The sequence below is a fragment of the Dama dama genome, chromosome 21 (genome assembly GCF_033118175.1).
Source record: "Dama dama isolate Ldn47 chromosome 21, ASM3311817v1, whole genome shotgun sequence".
Taxonomy (NCBI): Eukaryota; Metazoa; Chordata; class Mammalia; order Artiodactyla; family Cervidae; genus Dama; species Dama dama.
This window is the reverse complement of record NC_083701.1, coordinates 52875189-52894950: the sequence shown is the minus strand read 5'-3', so window position 1 is coordinate 52894950 and position 19762 is coordinate 52875189.

Sequence of the window (19762 nt, the reverse complement as noted above, 5' to 3'; positions counted from 1 at the left end):
TGATGACTTAGTCTATGCTTCCAACTCCTATCCTATGTCTTAGTCACATCTGGGGAAAAAAAAAAGTAGTTGAACTGGCTCTACGTCAGCGCATACACAGAGAATACTGCATCAATCTTGCCCATAGCTGGCCATGGAATGTTATTATTTCTCTCCAAAACAAGAATAAGTAACACAGTTTTCTTCAGTACAATACTCTTGGCAGCCTTAATGTCAGTCAGAGTTGGCATATATGCTGATATTTGCATAATTATCTGGAATACATTCACTATTGTCTTTCCTGGGTCTAAAATTCTATATTTCTGCTCAAAGTTTAATATTGACAGCAGTAAAAATATCACTTTGACTTACATTTGTGATGCATTTTAACTATATGTTATGCCTATTCAATAGTCATTTATTAAGATTTGTGAGTGTATATTGTATTTATTAGATACTAGCGTTCTTGAATAATTAGGTCTTTCAATACATAAACATTTAGGACCTGAAGGATACTTTTCACCACTTTAATTATAGAACAATTAAAATGATCTTACTGATTTCAATACAGAGTTTTATGTCGGATCCATTTGATGTTACATCCATCAATGGAGCAAATCTAGTGTTCCTTTAGGAAATACAGTTCACTAAGTACAAATTTATTTTGCCCTTCAGTTTCAAGGGTGCACTACTTGCAATCCTTTCAGTTAACATTTGAGCTCTTTTAACTGTCTTCATAGATTTATCCTATGAGAGTTGCCTGAACTAACTTGACAGGTACTGTACTGGTTTGTTAGAACTGCTGCAACAAATTACCTCAACCTTGGAGCATTAAAACATACAAATCTATTTTCTTACAGTACTAGGATGCAGAAGTCCCAAATAGTTCCAAAAGGCCTAGATTAATGTGTTTGCGGGGCTATGATTCCTCTGGAGGCTCTACAGGAAAATCCTCTGTATTGCTTTTTCCAGCTTCAGCAGCTGCATTCTTTGCATTCCTGGGCTTGTGGCCCCTTCCTCCATCTTCAAAACCAGCAAGCTGTTGCCTTCAAATCTCTCTGGCTCTGCAATTGTTGTTGTTCATTCATTAAGTTGTGTTCAACTCTTTGCCATCCTATGCACTGAGCATGACAGGCTTCTCTGTCCTTCACTATTTCCTGGAGTTTGCTCAAATTCATGTCCATTGAGTCAGTGATGCTATCTAACTATGTATATACCACCTTCTCTCTGTTGAGGTCATCTCATTATCTTTCCTCTTCTCTCTCTGTTTTCCTCTTATAAGGAAAATCTCCCTTTGTTTTCCTTTTATAAGGACACTTGATTATATTCAAACTCACCTGGATAACCCAGAATAATTTCTGCATCTCAAGTTCCTTAATTTAGTCACATCTGTAAAGTCTCTTTTTAAGGTAACACTCAAAGGTTCCAGGGATTTGGTTCTGAGTATCTCCTTGGGGTCATTATTTCAGCTTATCACAGATGCCACAGGGAGACATAGTTAATAATATTGAAAATAAGGAAAACAAATATTTGTCAAGATTCATGAATATATCCACTGTATCTCAAGTTTTGAGGAGGAAATGTCATGACTTTCTAGTTACATACAATTAAAACTGCAGTGGTTCTATTGCCCTGTTGTTGGTTAAACAACTTTTAAGATGATGAGGTAATTGTGTTAAATCATGTTTGTAACCGAATCTCTTTGTGACTAAATTTTATTTTTTTGTTTGTTTTATCAAGCCTAGCTGAACTGAGTCAGAGACTATGCTTATGTACATGATCATATCACAGTATTCCACCAGTATAATGATACACCTTTCTTATACCTACTGTTATACCAGAAGGGAAATTTTCAACCATGGAAAATACATGGAAAATTTAATTGTCCATTTAACAAATATTTATTTAACATCTTTGTGCCAGGCACTCCCCTTAGAATTGTCACTAAATGCAAATACCAAACGGTCAAAATCCTCAGCTACAGTGTTTGGGGGAGCAGGGTAACAAATTATGCTCAGAGACTGAGATTGTCTTTGCCAGTAGTTTACTTAACATAGGTTCTGCAGGAATTTCACAACCCAGTAGCATTTCAGGGTAATGTCTCTTAATAAGCCAATAAAGAAATAACATACTCCAAAAAAAAAAGATAAATGCATTATATGAATTATATTATGGTTCCATGCTAGGAGACATGAAAGGAATAAAGTCCAAATTTAGTTGAGAGGTGTCTTTACTACGAATTTTGGTTTCTCAGGAGAGTCAGATTTGTCAATGGAGAGCTGACGTCCAGCTACTGGCACAAGAATAAAAGTGCCTTGTTGCTGGAGCATGTTGCCAGGGAAGGGAACGAAGGTGTCTGTGTTGACTGGCAGGCTGATCTCCTTGGGAGGAAGGGACTCCACTGCATGGTTTCCTTTCTGCCTATAAAGAAGTCACCTTTATCATAGTGAGTGAAAGACAATTCAGTCGTGTCTGACTCTTTGCGACCCCAAGGACTGTAGCCCACCAGACTCCTCTGTCCATGGGATTCTCCAGGCAAGAATACTGGAGTGGGTAGCCATTCCCTTCTCCAGCAGATCTTCCCGACCCAGGGACTGAACCTGGGTCTCCTGCATTGCAGGCATATTGTTTACCATCTGTGCTACCAGGGAAGCCCCATCTTCATCATGGCAGCAGTTAATGCCGAGGTCCTTGGAGACAGAGATCAGCAAAAGGTAGGTTTGTCCAGAGGGAACCTGAAACTCTCAGATATTCCATGCAAACTCTTGGGATTCATGGTCTAAACCTCCTTGCCTTGGGTGCTTCTCCATCCAGTCTTGCTTGTGAGTCCCTAGTCAGGACCTCAGCAGCTGAGCTCTGAGCGCTTATCAACCACACAGATGAGATGATGATGTCCTGGTACATTATCCTTCATTCTTGTGTCAAAATAAGCTTAACAACTTCTTTTTGGTCTTTGCCATAAAGAAGTAGATCAAGACAACTTCACCTAAGTCATAAACAAGTGGATTTGAAAGCATATTGGACTGGTACAGAATACTTGCCCTTATGCTGTCTGCATTCTAGTTGGGGGAATATGAAATGTAATAGTAGTCCACTGTTCTTAGGAAGCACAAAAATCAATTTTTTCCATTAGAATAAAACATGAAATCAAGAAAAGTTTATGACTGATAGATTGTCCTCTGATTTAGACCTCTCCCTTTGGTTCTTTCTTTATCCACTCTCCAGAAACATCTACACATGTGGGCACTTTTAATAGAGAAAACCTTTTAACTGCTCTACACCTCTGGAATGGTATAGTATTACAGGCCTGGGCAGTTTCAGCCCATAAGGTTAGTCTCATTTGCTTTATCCATAACCTACTTGATAAGCACGGTTTCCAAAAGACACTGGAAATATTGAAAAATATGCTACAATTTCTATACACTTTCAAATTGGATATAATCCCTGTATACCCTCTAGGCAATCTGCTGTGTCCCATACATTACTACCTTTGGAGAACAACATTGCTATTTTCTTCCTGAAAAAGACGATAAGCCATTATCCTAACAACCTAAATGTGAAAGAGTATTTGCCCCCAAGCACATAGTATTTGGGGTTGTCAAAATGGTACTTATGGAAACTTGATGACACTAGAAATCAGTAGCATTATAAGGTCGGCCCTCAGGTGACTGACAAATGGACTTTGATCACGTGATTTGTTTTACACTTATAGTTCATTTAAAAAAAAATAAGAAATGGAGAGAAACAAATTCAAAGCTAGGAATACATCAATCTATGAGGAAGTAAAATGTTTCCCAAAATATATTCTTTTCATGTGCAAAATTGATTTGCAGACTCTATAGAAGTTTAGCTAATGCAAACATTTAACAATCCCTTTTAAATATCCTGGTTTAGTTGCCAAGTTATGTCTGACTCTTTGCGACCCCATGAACTGCAGCATGCCAGGCCTCCTTCACTGTCTCCGGGAGTCTGCTCAAACTCATGTCCATTGAGTCGGTGATGTCATATCCTAGTAGTTCAATTAAAACCTTTGTAAATGTGTACATGGATTGGAAACCCAAGAATAGTTATAGATTATCAAATACTAAGAAATAAATCAATGTTAACTTATATGACTATAAGTTAAATTGCATTTGGCAATACCTATATTCATAACTAGTGCTATGAATATGCATAAAACAAGGTTACAATCTAAGATTTTCTCCATGCTTCATGTCAAAGATTAACAATAGGTTTCGGTAACTGATATAACTAGTGAGGTGTGGGGGTTTACTGTATAAAGAGTTATATTTTAGTTTGTTGTAATAGAATTTGTTATCTCAGGAGGCCTTAAAAATAGCTGAGGAAAGAAGGGAAGCAAAAGGCAAGGAAGAAAGGGAAAGAAATCAGAGTTCCAGAGTATAGCAAGGAGAGATAAGAAGGCCTTCTTTTTTTTTTTTTTTCTAAGAAGGCCTTCTTAAATGAACAATGCAAAGAAATAGAGGCAAACAATAGAATGGGAAAGACTAGAGATCTCTTCAAGAAAATTGGAGATCTCAAGGGAATATTTCATGCAAGGATGGCCAAGATAATGGACAAAAAGGGTAAGGACTTCACAGAAGAAGAAGAGATTAAAAAGAGATGACAAGAATACACAGAAGACCTATATAAGAAAGGTCTTAGTGACCCAGATAACCATGACGGTGTGGTCACTCACCTAAAGTCAGACATCCTGGAGCATGAAGTCAAGTGGGCCATAGGAAGCATTACTATGAACAAAGTTAATGGAGGTGATGGAATTCCAGCTGAGCTATTTAAAATACTAAAAGATGATGCTGTTAAAGTGTTGCACTTAATATGTCAGCAAATTTGGAAAACAGCAGCGGCCACAGACCTGGACAAGGTCAGTTTTCATTCTAATCCCAAAGAAGGGCAATGCCAGAGAATGTTCAGACTGCCATACAATTGTACTCATTTCATATGTTAGCAAGGTTATGCTCCAAATCCTTCAAGCTAGGCTTCAGCAGTACATGAACAAAGAATTTCCAGATGCATAAGCTGGGTTTCAAAGAGGCAGAGGAACCAGAGATCAATTTGCTAACATTCATTGAATCACAGAGAAAGCAGGGGAATTCTAGAGAGACATCTACTTCTGCTTCATTGACTATGCTAAAGCCTTTGACTGTGTGGATCACAAAAATCTGTGGAAAATTCTTAGAGGGATGGGAGGACCAGACCACCTTACCTATCTCCTGAGAAACCTATATTCAGGTCAAGAAGCAACAGTTAAAACAACAGGTGGAATGGTGCACTGGTTCCAAACTGGGAAAGGCGTATGTCAAGGCTATATATTGTTACCCTGCTTATTTAACTTATATGGAGTACATCATGTGAAAGGTCGGGCTGGGTAAATCACAAGTTTGAAGCAGATATGCAAATAATACCACTCTAATGGCAGAAAAAGAGCCTCTTGATGAAGGTAAAAGTGGAGAGTGAAAAAGCTGGTTTGAAGCTGAACATAAAAAACAGTAAGATCATGGCATCCAGTCCCATCACTTCATGGCAAACAGAAAGGGAAAACATGGAAGCCCTGATAGATTTTATTTTCTTGGGTTCTCAAATCACTGTGGACAGTGACTATAGCCATGAAATTAAAAGACACTTGCTCCTTGGAAGGAAAGCTATGATAAACTAAATAGTTTATTAAAAAGCAGAACATTGCTTTGCCAACAAAGGTCCATATAGTCAAGGCTATGGTTTTTCCATTAGTCATGTATGGATGTGAGAGATGGACCATAAAGAAGGCTGAGTCTCAAAGAGATGATGCTTTCAAATTGTGGTGCTGGAGAAGACTCTTGAGAGTCCCTTGTACTGCAGGGAGATCAAACCAGCCAATCCTAAAGGATATCAATCCTGGATATTCATTGGAAGGACTGGTGCTGAAGCTGAAGCTCCAATACTTTGGCCACCTCATGCGAAGAGCTGACTCATTAGAAAAGACCCCGATGCTGGGGAAGATTGAAGGCAAAAGGAGAAGGGGGCAGGGGAGGATGAGATGGTTAGATAGTATCACTGACTCAATGGACATGAATTTGAGCAAACTCCATGATATAGTGGAGGACAGAGGAGCCTGGCCTGCTGCATGCAATCCATGAGGTTGCCAACAGTCAGAGATGACTTAGCTACTGAACAACAAGAATAGAATCATACTCCTAGGTCTTTATCTACTTTACTGAAAGCCTTCTGTGATCCAACTGTGACAAACTACCACTATTCTTTTGTTCTTGTAGTACCATATTTAAAGGCCATTTTCTTAGTTTTATGTTGTATGTAATTGGATATTTTCTATGTTTATCATCACCTACACTAAGTAAATCAGTGAATGATGAATAAAGCAAGCAGAAGACCAACAGCTTGGTTGTGGCTTGTAGATATAATTAAGGGGCTGCATAAATAGGAAAAGTGTTTTGTGTCTCTAGAAACACTACATCTACCTGATAATTCTCCAGAGGTCCCAGTAATGTTACATGTAGCAGATCCTGAATAAACATTTAGTAAGTGATGAAAATGAATGGATTTCATGTTGATATTTATATCATAGTACTTGAACACTTTAACTGGACTTTTTCATATATTGAATCTCAGCATCAATCTTCAAAAAAATCTATAATGACATAAGTGAGACAACAGCCTTTCTATAGACCTTGGAATTCCATCAGAAATTCTGTAACGTTCTTTTACATTTTATGTGTGTGCTTACTAAGATGCTTCAGTCGTGTCCAGCTCTTTGAGACCACATGGCCTGTAGCCCACCAGGCTCCTCTGTCCATGGAATTCTCCAGACAAGAATACTGGCATGGGGGATCTTCCATGTCTTCCTCCAGGGGATCTTCCTGACCAAGGGATTGAACCCATGTCTCCTGCGTTTCCTACACTGGCAGGCAGGTTCTTTACCAGTAGTACCACCTGGGAAGCCCATATTTTATGTACATGTGCTTAACTGAATTATAGTTTTTTTAATGGTCTATTAGAATAGCAAATAAATGTATCTCCCAAGAATAAATATAGCAGTAGACATTTAGGAAATTAAACTGAAAAGCCTTAGAACGTTTTCATTAAATCATCTTAAATAATTTTCCCAGTTTATTCCTGCAGCAACACTGGAGGCCAGGTACAAGCTTTAATGTCCCTGCTATTTGTAGATGTTGACATTATAGAAAAGTACTGGAATCAAGCTCGTGTGTTCTAGCTCTGCAGAATTATTAACTAACACTATATTCAGCATCAACAAGGGCTTGTTCTAGACAGTGCCTCCAATTTGGTTTTGGTTCCTGTCCAGGACCATATGATGCTGATTTTCAAAATCTTTGGTTTCCCATGCCTGCTGTTTCTGAAGGTTTTACTGGTTCATAACTGAAAGTCAATTGATCCCTTCATAGATGTTAACTGAAATCACTTATATCTTTTTGTAGGCTTTAGTTAAAACAGGTGATCCTTTCATTAACAACTTTCATTTACCAGCTAGTGTACTAGACACAAGTAAATGTTTTGTTTATTATTCAAATTATTTTTTGTAGCATTTTCTCTTTATGAGGTAGCTATCACTTGAACTTTTTTATTTAACACATAAAGAAACTTAGATTAAGAAAAAACTTAATAGCTTGACCACAGACAGCGGTCTGGGACCCTTCATGGCACACTATAGACACGGCTTCTTCCTTTGAGCACCCCCGCTCATTGCTCTGTGGGCCAGACTCAGTCCCAACTTGCATTTGAGAACTTGACTACTGATCCCCAGATTTTGTTGGCTTAAATCAGATTTCCTTTGACTTTGGGTATTGTTAGGAGGGCCTTACTTCTGGCTTCTAGCTCATTAACTTTTTTCATCCAATTCTACCACTGTTTTTATAGTTTAAAAAGATTCAACTGCTCCCCATCTGTGGTTAGAAACAAAGTGTCCAGATGTCTGGCACTTGGGAGTTGATTAAAAAAGTGAATCATCCAATAAATAAGAAAGATGGGAATGTAGTTTTCTGTTCTTTCACGGTTTAACTAGGGGAGAGGTTGGTGAACATAACTTCTGTGTTAGGATTGGATGTTGTTTTCTAGGTATAAGCATATTTCTCATAAACCTTCTTACTTGGGAAGCCTAATTTTTCATTTGCATTGTGATCATGGGGCTAAGGTAAAATAAAATTTGCTTTAAATAAAATATCCTTGCTAAGTTAATATCAAGTTATGTTCTATTAATGCTCAGGTTAAATAGGTTCAAAGTTAGAAGGAATCACTAATATCCTGAGATTTATTGACAATTTACTGGTCCAGAGCAAAGTGTAGTATAATAATGCAATCTGTATAACAGTTGATTAAATATCTTCATCAAAAACTAAGAGTGTATGATGGGGCTTGTTTCAATTTTAATATGTTAATTTAAAATCTGTTACTTTTCTGTGGCTCTATCATTTCAGTATCCTTTCATTAGCTTCTGTTATAGGAATTGGCCTTCTTTGCAGTAAATGTTCAGTTAGTACAGTTTGGGGTTATTATTGCATGAAAAACCACTATAATATTTGAACTATAGAAATAAATTTGTTGAAAATGTGTTTAAAGTACTTATACTTTCATACTTATAATTTATAGTTAGAAACAGATGGTAAAGAGACAGAAAAGTATCAGCAGCTTCTCTCAGCGGGTCTTATATCTGCACCTTGACAGGGAGACTCAAGATCAGGTCCTCATATTTTGGGACTCATAATGTTCCCATTTTGAAAATGGAAGAAAACTCTACTTATAACAAATTGTTCATTACTTTTTTGATTCCTTGTCTTAGATTAGTAAAATTAATTTGACCATAATCAAAACAAAGGGATATAGTACTCATGAAGGATATTTGATATACCTTTCACTGCAACATATCTATCCAGAGAATATAGTTATGACATGCAGATCTTGGTTACGCCTTCACTATTTTACATCTAGTGACAGAGCCTTCTTTGAGGTTTTTGTTGAGGCTTCCCAGGTGGTGCTAGTGGTAAAGAACCTGCCTGCCAATTCAGGAGACACAAGACATGTGGGTTTGATTCCTGGGTCGGGAAGAACCTCTGGAAGAGGACATGGCAAACCACTCTAGTATTCTTGCCTGGAGAATCCCATGGACAGGGTAGCCTAGTGGGGCTATGGTCCATAGGGTCAAAGAGTCGGACAAGACCTAGCATGCACACATGAGGCTTTTATTGAATGGGTAAATTTGACTGTTTTCTCTATTGATCTTCCTTTTATATACTTCTGTGTTTCCCAGTGTTCTTTCACTTATGTTGACCAATTATACAATTTACATCCTGGATTGTATTGAACAGAATCTAATTCACGTGCTCCTTCCTTTTAGCCTTTATATGAAATGCTGCCGTCATCTCATGCCAGTGACATAAACTGTCTCCTCTTTTAATAACTATTTGTCTTTTAAGTGGTATCTTGGAACTCACTTCACCTCAAGTAACTGACACTTAAGAGATATTTTAATGTCACTTAGAGTATTTATCAGATTACATACTTTATTTGGCTTATTAAATCTACTTACTAGATTTCTTTTCAATGATGATATTTTCTAAGCTTATACTTTGTTCTGGAAGTTATACTTTGTTCAGAGTCTACAACAGACTTTTTGCCACTACACATAATAGCAAGGTAACATTTTATAAAGTAATAAATGAAGTCATATGGACATAAACATTAGTTCCTTAATGAAGAGACAAGATTTGTCTCTAGAGCATATCATCTAAAAGTTTTTCAAATCAGTTTGCTGTCTATAATGAGAGTGAATTTCTCAATCAAATTTTTCTTGTTACTGGTTGGAGATAGAATATTAATGAATTGGGTAGTGTTCTTGCCTATTGACTGCTTGTATTTTGAAGGGCTCTGAATCAAGTATGACATGAGTGACTGAGTGTAGTTAGAATGAATATTCTGCATACAGTCAGATTCTTATCTTATTCTTCCTCCAAAGACACATTATTCTTCAGTTCTGCAAGAGAACCTCATGACAGCTAGAAACTTAATTTTAAAAATATCTTCAAAGAACATATGGATAGGTTCAAATAACCATATCTATTTATAGTTATAAATAATCACAAATGTGAATCAGTGGATGCAGTTCATAAGAAAATGCTTGTTGTGATAGTCCCTGCTTTTGCTATGAGCACTATAAAACTGTCTATTAATAAAAAGTAGGAAAATCAGAAGCTTTATCTTCATTAGTGAATGCTCTAGGACCAACAGAGAAAGTTAAACCCAAAGAAAATACCTGTGACATGAATATCTTTGTTACTTTGTCATCATCTTAGATCTAACCATCTAATTAGAGTCTTGTTAGAGAGTTTATAAATTTGTAAAATTTTCTTTCTCATCTTTGACTATATTTTAATATTTCATAGTCATGTCAATGAACATTTTTAAGGGTTCAGCTCTTCTGCTATTACAATCCTTAAAATATTTATCTTTGATGATTTTCAAATTATAAGTTAGATAAACCTGTCACATATAATACTCATGCTAGTCTGGGTTACTTTTGAGCAAAGAGTAGGATTTGGGATATAATTCTGCAACAGTGTACATCTGTTTTTGCTGGCAAGAATTTTTTCTTCTGATATTACCGTCCCTCTTTTCCTTTTGGGATATGACCCTCTAATTTTATCAATACTCATAGCTCTTGGCTTTGATACATGTTCCAGACCTTGTAAATCAAACTTTAAAATTGTTAGTTCAACAATGATTTAATCTAGCCTGAAGAATTGTGTTGGAAATACTTGGAAAAAGATGCTCTCTTCATTCAGAAGAGATTTACATAAGTGTAGATTTTTCCTTCTATGTGGAAAGATTAGTTAAAAATTGGACCACAAATGACATGGTTTAAAACAGAGCACTTAAAGAGTCTCATCATTTCCGTGTGTCGGAAGTTTGGACATGGCTAAGCCAGGTCCTTTTCTTTAGGATCTTACAGGACTATAGTTATGATATTGGCCAGGGATGTGGTGTCATCTGGAGCTCAGCTAGGGAAGGGTCCATGGCTAAGCCAGGTCCTTTTCTTTAGGATCTTACAGGACTATAGTTATGATATTGGCCAGGGATGTGGTGTCATCTGGAGCTCAGCTAGGGAAGGGTCCATGTCCAAGCTCATGTGATTGGTAGCAGGAAACTGAACCCACATGATTATCTCATGGAGTCAGGGTTTGAAAGGTTTAATAAGCTAGAGGGAAGTAAAAAAGAAAGTAAAAAAAAAAAATGTATCAAGGTGGCTCATCTACCCCAACCATCTAAATTTGTGACTGAAAGTTAAGGTAGTTGCTTCAAAGTAGCCAGATTTTATCCAGGATTTTAAAAAGTAGTTCTGGACTATTTAGTCACACTTTACAAGACTTGGCAGTGGGGAAAAGATTATGTCACAAAGATCTATATCTCACAGTCATATGGAAACAGATCATCCCCAGGACTTTCCATAAAGTACAAGCAGACAAGAATGGTATACACTACAAGCCTAAATTATGTTCATTAAAAAAATACAAAACAAAACTACTCTATGTTATTAAAGGGACTTCCCATGTGGTGCTAGTGCTAAAGAACCCGTCAGCCAATGCAGAAGATATAAGAAATGTGGGTTCGATCCCTGGGTCGGGAAATCTCCCTGGAGGAGAGCAAGGCACCCACTCTGGTATTCTTGCCTGGAGAATCCCGTGGACAGAGGAGCCTGGAGGGATACAGGGTCCACAGGGTCACAAAGAGTTGGGCACGACTGAAGTAACTTAGCGTGCACTATTTTATTAACATATTGTGTGCTTTCTCATTTAGACATGCATATGGTGCCTGCGAGCTGTGTAGGTGCTCTTTCAAGGTCAGCATTTAGGAGCTCACACACTTCTGGCCCCATCTCCCATAATAGCACATGGATATTGTTTCAGGTCATATTCACTAGAAGCGGAACTTAGGGAAGAGGCTTTTGTGAAAGAATTTCCTGAGAAGTGCTTTTATAAGGAGAAGATAGGAAAAGACAGGAGAAGAAGCTTAAGCCGTGCTGAGCCCTGGGAAGGAAATTGCACTACAAGTCAGTCCATCTTGAGAAGGGGTTCTGCCTTTTGTAGCCCTGTTGAGTGTCAGTCATTCAGTGCCAGCTGTTAGGTGTTGGGGCACAGGTAATTCTCTGGAGAAGGGGGATGCTATGAGCCTTAGTAGACAACATGCGAAGCCATTGGCAGATGGGTGCACCTCCTTGGGGAAAGCCATCCAACATCACCGACCAGAAGTATGCATTACCTATTCTCATTATGAAAGAAAGAAAGGGAAAGGGAAAGTCGCTCAGTCATGTCCGACTCTTTGCGACCCCACGGACTATACAGTCCATGGAATTCTCCAGGCCAGAATTCTGGAATCTGTAGATTTTCCCTTCTCCAGGGGATCTTCCCAACCCAGGGATCGACCCTGTCTCCTGCATTGCAGGCAGATTCTTTACCAGCTGAGCCACAAAGAAAGCCCTTTCTCATTATACTATCAATTTCTCTTAGTTTCTGGGGCAAGTGGAAACATAATTGCTCCCTGTAATGTATATGGTATTTTAGACTCCAAGTAAAAGGGAGATATTACTAGGCATCCCATGGAGTGCCAAGAAAATGCCAAGCAAACTTACAAATGAAGTGAAGGACATAAGTTGAAAAAAAAATGCATAATATCATGCAAGTGAATTGAATTTTCATAGGTAAATGATATACATGTAGATATTGATGGGTTACAAAAAAATCAAGATTATTTGAAACACAAAGTTAGACTATAGATGAGATCATAATTTCATTTTGGCAATGGTGAGAGATTAAGTATTGATCAGTGAGGTGTTGCAAAAAAGAAGGGTTAGTGGTTGTTGAAGAGAGGGAGACAGAGAGACAGAAAAAATAGTTTAAAAGTAAATAGTGATAGCAAAAAGCAAAGGGCCTAAATCAAATGAACAAGAAATTGAAAAATCAATCCTTGTGTAATTGAGTTGACTGTGGACAGGTAAATGGTATAGAAAAAAAACTAAGATAGCCAAGAGTTTTTTAGGTCACTGTTTTTTTAACTATAAACTCCTACCATCCTTATACATGCATGTACTCTCTAAACATTGTCTTAACTTCAAAGCATTTGCATATGCTCACCTTTTTTCCTTTGATGTTTTTCCTCTAAATGCCATTTTGCCTCTTGGACATCTCTTCCTTCTTCAGATTTCAGCTTGTACAGCAGTAGATTGTCCTAGAATCTTCCCTGACCACTTAAGTTCTGGTTAGCGGTGCTTCTCTGGGGTTCTTCCATAGCATATGTACACACCACAGAACACATTCGCAGACTTTATTTTAATAATACATTTGTGAATCTGGATTATGATTCTGTAAAGACAGAAAGCATTGCTTTTCAGTTTACCTGTACTTAACATGGAGGCAGGCACATAATTTATACTCAATCATTTATACTTAAATTAGACTTAATACTTTTGAATAGATAATTCAACGGTCAAACTAATTAAACAGAAATAATTTTATGTATTGGGGTGGGATATTTTCCAATTTTGTATTCACAAAGTGTTAATAAAATTACAATTATCATTAAGTTTCAGATATTTTAGGTTATCATGATGCATGTTCAGTCATGTCCGACTCTTGTGACCACATGGACTATAGCCTGCCAAGTTCCTCTGTCCATGGAATTCTCTGGCAAGACTACTAGAGTAGGTAGCCATTCCCTTCTCCAGGGGACCTTCCTGACCCAAGGATCAAACCTGGGGCTCCTGCATTGCAGGCAGATTTTTAGCCATCTGAGCCACCAGGAAAGCCCCAAAACTTTGGTTAGAGTTAACCCAAAATAACCATTAAATTAACTCATCATTAGAAACAGACACATATAAACAGAAGCAAAAGTAGGACTCAGAGAATTTATAGACACATAGAGAATGAAGGAAATAAGAATATTTTAATAAGAAAGATAAAAAGAATGCATTTGAGATTAAGGGGAAAATATGGAAGATACAGAGGAACATTCAGTTGGAGAGCCAAACAGTCTTAGGAATAACTGATTAAAAAGAGGTTAATTAGAGTGAGATAAGTAATACTGATAATAACAGCTGTCAGTCTCTTTGGTATTCAAAAGCCAAATAACTGCTCTATCTTTATTAAGATACACAGAAGTTCTGATTCATTCCCACATTGTAGAGATATCTTAAAATTAAGACTTAATAAATTATTCTGAACATTTCCTTTCAAGTTGAATTTGGTTTCAGCATTTATTTGAGTAGGTATAATTTATAATTAAAGCCAAAATGATGGAAAATATCGTCACACATGAAGAAAATTACCACTATTAATAGTGCTCTAATTTTCAAAGTCTTCATGCTAATGATATGGCTGTAAGGGTCTAATGTAAGGACATAATACTACAAATTATAATTTGTGGTGTGTTCATAAATATTGGCTTTCAGGGGAAGGACGGAGGAGCCTGGTGGGCTACAGTCCACGGGGTCACAAAGAGTTGGACTCGACTAAGCGACTTAACTTTAACTTTATAATAGTTCTAGACTGTCTTAGTTGTCAGCTTTACTAGGTAATAATTAGTCTATTGTCATGAACGCTGAGGGATCTGAGATTTTATCCTATTTCCAGGCCAATAAGTTAGATTGTCATCTTATGGATGCTGACAGAAGACAAGACCCCTGAGTCAGAAATGAAGGATGGATTACGGAGAGAAATAAGAGTAGCTAGAGTATCAGCATTCCTGCACTGTTACCTAAGCCACAATTCCCACGTGACTTTGTAAAGTGGGTCAGATGATAGCTAAACAGGCAGTAAGTTGGGTTATGGGAAAGGAACTCTGAGCTTAGAGAACTTGAATATTTTATGATAGTTAATAAGCATGCTTGACCTTTATTCTGGAGGAAGGCATTGTCTTCATTATATTGGTAGCATGGAAGAGTTAAATATAAAAGGTAATCTTTGAAGCATTCATCTTTGGAAGGATTTATAAGGACATTCCTTAGCATTGCTGAGACAAGGCAAAGGGAACAACATATGGAAAGCATGGAGACCTGAGAAGACTTCCCCATATTTGGGGAACTATTTATGGTCCAGTGTGTCTGGAATACAAAGCTCCAGAAAACCCATATGGGGTGTAACTAATGGGATATAGAGAGTGGTAGTTGTTTTTGATCATACTGACAGAGCCAATTCATGAGTATCCTTGAATGCCTTATTTAGGAGCACATTCTAAGTGATGAGGAGGCATTAAAGCATTTTAAGTAGGGGATTATCTAATCTGGCTTGTCTTTTAGAAATAATACTAGTTATTATCTTGAAGTTGAATGGAAAGAGAGCCAACTGAAAGCAACTTTCTCAGAATGGAGAAGGGAACAGGAACCCATATTCAGGTGACTGAATTAGATTTGCAGAGTAGGAGGAGTTCAAAAAATAGTTTTGCCTCTACAGATCAGTATTAAAATTATATTTTATTATATTTTATATGAGTTAAATTAATTCTACAAGTTCAAATTAGAATCTTGTTAAAATTAAAATGAAAATGATAAATGCTTTTAATAACATATTTTAAGAGTATTTTTTAGAAATTCTAGTTCTTTCAAGAAATGACCTATTCTCACATTACTTGAAAAAAATGCTTTCCTCTCAAAATAGGAAGGAGAATATAGTCAGTATACCTGTATGCTTGAAATTGTGTTTCTGTCTGTCTATCTATCATCATCACCTACCTGTGACCCAGTTGGGAGGTTTATGGGTTTGTGTGAATCTCAAACTATTGTTTGCTTTACTCAGTATTGTTTCACTTGCAAGTGACAAAGGCCAGTCTATATCAACAGCATATTAAAAAGCAGAGACATTACTTTGCCAACAAAGGTCCGTCTAGTCAAGGCTATGGTTTTTCCAGTGGTCATGTATGGGTGTGAAAGTTGGACTCTAAAGAAAGTTGAGCAATGAAGAATTGATGCTTTTGAACTGTGGTGTTGGAGAAGACTCTTGAGAGTCCCTTGGACTGCAAGGAGATCCAACCAGTCCATCCTAAAGGAGATCAGTCCTGGGTGTTCATTGGAAGGACTGATGTTGAAGCTGAAACTCCAATACTTTGGCCACCTGATGCAAAGAGCTGACTCATTTGAAAAGACCCTGATGCTGGGAGGGATTGGGGGCAGGAGGAGAAGGGGACAACAGAGGATGAGATGGTTGGATGGCATCACTGACTCGATGGACATGGGTTTGGGTAAACTCCGGGAGTTGATGATGGACAGGGAGGCGTGGCATGCTGCAGTTCATGGGGTCACAAAGAGTTGGACATGACTGAGCGACTGAACTGAACTGAAATAAATTAAGGAATTGCTTGATTTATGCAACGTAAAAGACCAAGGATAAGAAAATTTGAATACTTTTAGAGTATATTTAGGAGAAAAGCTCAATTGAAAACTTAAAAAAATTAATGTATTTATTTTGGGTGCACTGGGTCTTTGTTGCTGAAAACTTTTAAATTAACTTATTTTTTATTAGTTCTTTTCATTTGAAAATTAGTAGATAGACTTAAATGTACATGTTAATTGGGACTCTGGCTTCCTTTGTCTGTGATTTCCTCTCTTCATACTCCATATGTCAGCTTCATCCTAAAGTTAAGTTTCCTCATGGTGGTGAAATGCCTGAAGCAGACCTAAGCTTCACACCAACACACCGAATGTCCAAGAAGAAGAGAAAACTTCTTCCCCCTCAATCTTTATCCAGATTCCTAGGCTTTAATGCTATTTTTGACCAAGTTATAACTTTTTCCTAATCCTGAAAATTAGGATTTTCAGGAAATCCTGAAATGGATCCTGAAATTTTCAGGAAATCCTGGCCAAGGAATGCTATTTACTTACTGACTTAATTCTGACTTAAAAATATCCATCTGTGAGCTAGTTATTATGACTTTTGGAGTATGATTATGGTTAGTGGAGTGGGACAGCTTCAAATTGGATCTGAAGTCAATTCTACCAAAATTACATGCTGTTATGCAGTGGAAGAGAGAACTAGACTAAGAAGGTATCTAGTGTCCACCACACCTTGCTTCAGGTATGCTGGACTCAGGTCACTGAGAATTTATCACTCCCTCTTTTCTCTGTTTTTTCATAGTATCTGCTTCAGGCTCAGTTCCCAAGTTCTGCTAAAATAGCCACTAGCTTTCTCTAGGCTAAAAAAACATTCTATCTGGTTAAAAATTCTAGGGTAAGAATTTGTTTTAATCAGTAGTGCTAACAAATGATCAGTATGGATCTTTATTATACCAATTTGGGTCACACATCTGTACTTGGAACAACTTTTACCAGAGCTTTGAATACTCCTACAGATTAATCCTGAGCCATGTGACATTCTTGGAAATTGTTTTAAGATAAACTCTATTCAAATAACATGGACTTACATTGGAAGCCAGTTAGATCCCCAAAGAAAAAGCAGGGAACACTTATTAAAGAAGGAAATGGTTGTTAGGCAAAACAACAACAACCAAAACCAGCAATAAACAGATCTCATAAAAATGTACACACACACTCAACAAGAACAATAACTTCCATCTAGTACAAAAACAAAAATATATTCAATTGTTTTTGTTAATAAAATTTAATAACACATGGGTTTCACTGAAGTAAATGAAGCTTACTGTTTATGATGATAAAGTTGAAGTTTATTACTGTTTAAACAAAATACAAGTTTGTCTAACATTTGGATATAACCAATCATTTAACTAGCATGTTCACTTAAAATAGCCTTATTGTATTAACAACAGAGGATTAATTAAAAGCTATAATAGTGGATTTATGATCTTATATTACTTGGAATGTCTTTGGAATTTAATGTCACTTACTTTGGAATAATTTATGGAACATTCTTTGAGAAATATAAGGAAGATCAAAAAAAACCACAGTGCAGGTTTAATCTCAGTGCTGGCCTCAGTGCTCTCGTTCACTTGACTGCATGAGCCATTGAAAGCTTTCTTATACTTGAAAACATATTTCAAAAATTATTTCTACTTGCATGAAATAATCTCAAACTTATGTAGCATTATGAAGTATCATGTAGTATTAGTGACCATGTCCATGTAGTACTGGTGACCATGTCAAGAATGAGGCTGATGAAAAATGGGCTAATATCTGAGGAGAAAAAAGCCATTTTTAGAAGACTTGTTAATTCGAAATGTATTAATATGATAAATGCTCCATGGACTCTGATTAGTGGACCTGCTCTGCATAAAATGATCACATAAGTCAATTTCCTGTTTAGTTTTGCATTTCATCTTTAATAATAGCACCACTGATATACACATGACCGTTAAAGTTCTTTTTGCCAATCCCATCTAAGAAGAGCATAATTCCTACATCAGAAAGAAGAAATATCATTAATTGTATATTTAAACAGGATTCAAAGTTTGCAACCTATTGTAGATCAAATTAATTTATATAAAAGAGCCTCTCTATTGAAACTTGACCCTCATTAAATCATGGCTGCATTAACAATGACATCCATAATTCCTACTAATTCTGGCTTCACAGTACACTGGGAGTGAATCAAGATTTTAGCTCTAAATCAGGAGTTAAGGAACTCATCTTTTCTAATGTAATGGAATTCTATCCTCTTACTTCTTAGTGAAGGGATGAGGAGATACATATATCACACACACACACATACACATATACACACACACATATATATAATTACATGTAACTATATATAAATTATATATTTTATGTTTAATTATAGCATTTAACATTATATATATGAATATAAACAGCAAGTTGATTATATGACTACCTTTTCAAGAGACCTCTCTCTTTTGCATCAGGTTATCTGTCCCTTTATTAGTAGTAGCCTTATTGGAGACAGAACTCTGCTTAATTCAAGGAATCACTTAATGATATAATGGTATTTATTAAATATCTCTAGGAAGTATAATTAAAAGAAATTATATATTTCTTGTCCTCAATAACTTTTAATTTAATGTAGAGGCAAAACTCTGTGTGTGTGTGTGGAAGGTACATAAAGAATAGGTACAATCAAATATAAGATGGATATTTTTCAGTATTGTTATTTTTCATCATTATTATTATTTCATGTTAATTTTTAAGCTGAAGGATAAGTGAAAGTTTTGAACCTCCCTCCCACCTCCCTCCCATCCCACTCCTCTAGGGTGATACAGAGCCCCTGTTTGAGTTTCCCGAGCCATACAGCAAATTCCTGTTGGCTGTCTATTTTACATATGGTAATGTAAATTTCCATGTTACTCTTTCCAAGCATCTCACCCTCTCCTCCCCTTCCCCCATGTCCATAACTCTATTCTCTGTATTTACTTCTCCTCTAGAAGGTCATTTTGAGTGGCAGAATTGTGCAAAAGGAAAAATCTCAAAATGAAATGCTCCAAAAAGTTTATGAAAAGTATATGTAGCTAAGGGCTTCCCATGTGGCTCAGTGGGAAAGAATCCACCTGCCAAACCGGAGATGCGGGTTTGATCCCTGGGTTGGGAAGATCCCCTGGAGACGGAATTTCCCAGTATTCTTGGCTGGGAAATCCCATGAACAGAGGAACCTGGTGGGCTATCTTCCATGTGGTATCAAAGAGTCAGACACGACTTAGAGACTCAACAACAACAGCGACAACAAAATAACATGTAGTGAAAGCTGTAAGCAGTGAAATAAATGTTCACATTTGTAAAATTTGCTGTAGGTCCTACAAGTCATGTTTTTAGGGACCCCGTTACAAGGCAAATGATGGAAAATGAAAA